Source organism: Mus caroli, unplaced genomic scaffold, assembly GCF_978045245.1.
Source record: "Mus caroli unplaced genomic scaffold, Mus_caroli_1 scaffold_2, whole genome shotgun sequence".
NCBI classification, from domain to species: domain Eukaryota; kingdom Metazoa; phylum Chordata; class Mammalia; order Rodentia; family Muridae; genus Mus; species Mus caroli.
The window spans coordinates 68816114-68821974 of record NW_028227257.1 but is presented as its reverse complement, the minus strand read 5'-3'; positions in this window follow the sequence as shown (position 1 = coordinate 68821974).

Sequence of the window (5861 nt, the reverse complement as noted above, 5' to 3'; positions counted from 1 at the left end):
TATGGGGGACTTTTGGGGATAGCATTGGAAATGTAATTGAGGAAAAGATGTAATAAAAAAAGAAAAAAAAGATTAATAATAATAATAATATCAGTTTGAGTTGAAATTGATGAAAATAGTAAGAAGAATCAATACAACAAGCAGTGCTTAATTGAAAGAGCAAAATGTTTGACAAAATCTTACCAAAATTAAAAACTCTGTGTGTGTGTGTGTGTGTGTGTGTGTGTGTGTGTGTGTGTGTGTGTGTGTGTGTGTGTTGCCTTGGTGCTGTTTGTATTTTGATGCTAATTCTGCTCTCAATGAGGAGGGGATCACATAAGTACTAAGGTGATACCATGTGAACCTGCTCCCCAATTTAATTGAAAGTAAAGGCTAGAACCTGTGATTGGGGAATGGAATGAAAAGGCATGGTTGGAAGTTTTAGAGACGGAGAGAGAGGAAGGAAAGAGGAAGTTGAGATGGAGGACAGAGGAGGGGAGAAGAAGATAGAAGAAGGGGTGGAAGATGGAGTAGACCCCTGTGTCATGGAGGAGCCCCAAGTAGTTAGGGACTTCATAACTGGGCAACAGAGTAGTGTAGTAGGATATTTACCCAATCTAGGTTTGCAGCTTATAAATATATTAACTGAGTTGTGTGGTCTTTGCATGGGTATATTGGGGTAGGAGATTTTCTGACATAAATCTGGCTGATATGAATATGTCTAGTGTTTTCCTTTCATGGGGCTAGAGGGAACTGAGTGAGAGCAGAGTAGTTGTTGGAATTCTGTATACCAGCCAGGGAGCTGGATAGCATGAGCAACTCTAGCTCTCAGTGTTTTCAGAAAAAGCTACTTTTATCAGCTTAGCAAGCTGACCTTGGGAATCAGGGCTAGATGGCTGCTTAGAACTAGCCATGGGGGCTGGACAAGACCACCGTATTAGGTGCCTAGCAGGACAAAGTGTGGGTATTTATAAAATTACATGCTACACACACACACACACACAAGCAATAAAGTAAGAAAATTCAAAAATAAAGGTGGCATTACCACAAAACCAGTGATATCCATAATATCACTTAAAGATGCTTGCAAGCACATAAGTGAGAACATTTTAAATAGGTAAATCCATATGGCTTACTAAAATTGAATCAGAAACATATTTACAAATATTTTCATCATTTGTGAGATGTTAAACTGAGACTGATAAAATTTAACCTAACTTGGCAAACTAGAAACAAGTAATTTAATCCTTAATTCTTCAATGCCTATTGTTGTAAATAGATTCTTCTTCCATACAATAAATTCCAAGCACAGTTTTCCATCCCTCCAGTCCTCCCAGTGTCCTGTCAACTCCCTTCTTCTGCAGATCTACTCTTCCTCCATTTCTTCTTCAGAGAACAGCTGATACCCAAATAGGACAAAAAAAAAATCTAATAAGACAAGCAAAAGCCCCCATACCACAGCTAGATATGGCAACCCAATAGTAGTCCCAAGAACAGGCAAACAATTCAAATACATACCCACTCCCACAGTTAGGAGTTCCACAAAAATGCCAAGCTAATAGCCATCACATATATTTAGAGGGCCTGGTGCAGATTCATGCAAGCCCCATGCTTGCTGCTTCAATCTCTGAGTCCATATGAGACCTTAGTTGTTTCAGTGTTCTTCTGGCATTCTTCATCACCACTGATTCCTATAATCATTCCTCAAAATTTCACCTTTCTGAAGGAGGGCCCTAATGAAGACCTCTAATTTAGACTCTCCTCATAATGACAGGCTATGGGTTTCTGTACCCACTCCCATCTGCTGACAGAGGAAGCCTCTCTGATGATGACAAAACAAGGCACTGATCTATAAGTATAGCAAAATAAAATTAGGGATAACTTCCTTGCCATTGCTTGTTGGTTTTTATGTAGTTCTACCCTAGATCTCTGGACTATCCAGTCTCTGCTTCCTGTAAATTCAAGCAACATAGGGTATGGGATACCTCTCATGGCATGAGCCTCAAGTTAAACCAAGCATTTCTTGACCATTCCCACAAGTTTTCAGCCACCATTGCCTCAGTATATCTTGAAGGCAGAACAGGTTATGGGTTGAGAATTTTGTGCCTTTGTTGGTGTTCAGATGTCTCTTTTGGTAGTCTATAGGGTAGCTTCCTGATCCAAAGAGGGGAAGCTCCACGTAGGCACCAGTTTAATATCTCTGTGTTCAATGAGTTTTATGGATGTTGTCCTTGGCAATGGGACCACATTGTCAGTTTTCCAAGAGCAACCTTCTGTCCTAGCTCTAGTCTGGGTTGTTTAGAAATCTTCTAGGTCTCCTTTGCTCATCAGCAACTCAATTAAATGTAATCCAGTGCCATCAATGGATTCCTTACCTGGCCACAAAAGATAGCTCATTTAAACTCTGTATCATCTGTTACTAGGAGTACCCACTAAGGTCTCCCTCTTATATTTCTGAAAGTTTCCAGTACACACACACACACACATGCACACGCACATGCACATGAATGCTCAGCAATTACAGTTGTCTATAACCCCCCACAAACACACACACACTCACTCTCCATCCATTCCTGCACCTGATCCTTTCCACTCTCATCCACAAAATTTATTCCATTTCCCTGTCTGAGGGAAGTCCACCTATTCCACTAGAGCCCTCCTATTTATATAACCTCTCTGGGCTTGTGAATTGTACCTTGATTATCATTTACTTAAAAGTTAATATCTGGGGCTGGTGAAATGGCTGAGCAGGTAAGAGCATTGAATACTCTTCCGAAGGTCCTAAGTTCAAATCCCAGCAACCACATGGTGACTCACAACCACACTGATGCTCTCTTCTGATGCATCTGAAGACAGCTACAGTGTACTAATTATAATACTAAATAAAGTTTTGGGCCAGACCAAGCAGAGCTGACCAGAGAAAGTGGAGTTGATCAGAGCAAGCAAAGATTCTAAATTCAATTCCCAGAAACCAGATGAAGGCTCACAACTATCTGTACAGTTACAGTGTGTACTCATATACATAAAATAAATAAATAAATCTTTTTAAAAAAGTTAATATTTACTTATAGTGATACTTGCTCAGCTTTTTTCATTTTTCATTATAGATTTATCCAAATAGTCAGAAACTGAAAACAACCTTAGTATCTCTCAACTGAAGAATGGATAAAGATCTCCATATATCCATAATATCCCATTTATACAATAGAGTATCACTCAGCATTTTTAAAATTACATCATGAAATTTGTAGGTAATGGGTACAATTAAACTAGGAAAAGAAAATATCCTGAGTGAGGTAACACATACCCAGAAAGACAGATATTCAAGGCCTTTCAAAAATAAGTAAAAATAATGTTACTCAAAATAATAATGTGAAAAATAGAAAGAAAACTTTGAAGCTTATATGTCAAACTCAATACTAACCTGATTCTAAATCCAGATAAGCTCAAAAGAATAACAGCAACAGCAATGTTCTTTTTTTTTTTTCTTTCTTTTTCTTTTCTTGGATATTTTATTTATTTACATTTCAAATTTTATCCCTTTTCCTGATCCCCCCCCCGAAGCTCCTTATTCCATCACCCCCTAACCCCTGCTTCTATGAGGATATTCCCCCACCCACCTACTCCTGCCTCCCCACACTAGCATTCCCCTACAATGAGACATCGAGCCTTCACAGGACCTAGGACCTCATATCCCATTAATGCCCAACAAGACCATCCTCTGCCCTATATGTGGCTGGAGCCATGGGTCCCTCCATGTGTACTCCTTGGTTGGTGGTTTAGTCCCTGGGCTCTCCGGAGGTCCTGGTTGATTGCAAGTAATAATCTCCATCTCAGAAACTGTGTTCACATAGCCCTGGTCATGTGTAAAAGGCATTGCATGTGTCTGTCTGTTGTGTGTGATTATGCATATACATGACTAATTAATAAAACTGAATCTTCTGAGTTAAAAAAAGAATAACAGCAACAGAATTTACAGGCAGATTCCCTTGATAACAAAAATTTCCCTACATATACAAAATTCCCTACATACGAAAATTTCAATATAATACTTGCAGATAAGATTAAACAATGCTTTGGAAATAGTGTAGACAAAATCAAGTTTCATTCATTCTAGAATTACAACACACAATTCTTGGCATCAATTGTCTGGGTTTGGTTTCTTCAGATGGGATGGATCCCTAGGTGGGGCAGTCTCTGGATGACCTGTCCTTGAGTCTCCACTCTGGGTCCCTGTGTTTGCTTTAGACAGATTAAAAATTTTTGAGATGGGTGGGTGATCCTATCCCTCAACCAAGGACCATGCCTATCCACTGGAAATGGTCTCTATAGGTTCAATCTCCCATTTGTTGGGTATTTCACACAGTAGCATAATATTTAATCTCAAACAATAAAATAATCATGCTATTTCAAAGAATAAAATAAACGTTGTGTATAAGGAAATGGTTAGTAGTATATACTTTTGTGTTAAATGAAATAAACAAGACTCATAGGCTAGGCATATGAAATTTTAATGCACAATTATTTGAAGAGGCACTGTTAAATATGATGGTCTTCATCTAAAGGAACAGCTTTGACACACCCTACCCCAAAGGCTCAAGGATCATCATGAAAGAGGAGACAGAAGGATTTTAAGAGTCTCCAAAAGTGGGGGTACTATTTACCAGACATAACAGGGCTACAGTACATATGAGCTCATAATAGTTTGACTTCATGCATAAAGACCTTCATGAGCTCAGGTTATATAAAAATTCCAGCATGCTCTAGGAAGGAGGTCATGTACTCTAACTCCTAGATGAAGGGTCTTGGCAACTGATGACTTCTAGGGGAAAGACACTCAGATTTCTGCAGAGATCTGAGATCTCCTGGGGGGCATGTTGGGCACCGGGCAGGGGAATAAAGGGAGTGGGAGAAAACTTGCGTCCCCCCAGAGTGCCAGTGCTCTGGGCTTGTGGACATGGAAAACTGCTGCATGCTTTCCACGAAAGCCCCGGATGGGTGTGTGGCTTTGGGGAGCTACAGACCCAGCCCGCAGGGGTGGACAAGGGGCAGTCCTAGGTAACAGGTTCTCAGTTTCAGGCATCCCCAGACATCGCTGGACACCGCACAAGAGCTGAGAACAAATGGGGGCCTTGGGGGCAGCTCAGTCATCCCCAGGGCTGAAGGGAGGAGAGGGCAGGAAGAGAGGGGGCACTGGGCAGTTCCCATTCAGGCGAGAGTCCTTGGTCCAGTCCATGACTAGAATGCAGAAAAGCTTTCTTCCAGCGGGAGGTTAGACACAGCTCTTTAGGAGAAAGCCTATCCCATCATTCAAGCATGGGCCTTGATGAGCAGAGACAGTCTATGTTTTTAGAGCTTTATTGTAGAAAGGCAGGGAGAAAGAGAGAAGTTAGAAAGAGGGAGAGAGGCCAGCCATGGCCACGTGGAGAGAAGGGGGAAGGAAGGGAGAGAAGGAGGGCTAGAGATGAGAGTAAGAAAGGTGAGAGCTTAAAGAGAGAGAGGAGGAGCCAAGCAGCCACTTTATAGTGGGCTGGGCTATCTTGCTGTGGTCTGATAACTGTGAGAAGGAGCATACCTGGATATAGTCAGGTAACTGTGGGGACAGAATCTAGCCAGAATTCGAGAAGCCTGGGGCTTTATCTGATAGTCACACAGCTCTCCTGCAGGGGCTGTGGGGGCAGTAACTTCGAAAGGAGCCAGGGGTTCAGGACACATGATTAAACACCTTCTGTCCCATGTAGGTGGAAATCACCACCAATCGAGTCTCCCTAGACTATATCCAAGTGAAAATATGTACCAGAGGACATAAGAACAAAACAAACAGAAACAGTGGGAAGTGGGGAAGGTACTACAGACTAAATGAAATACACTCCAAAACAAGT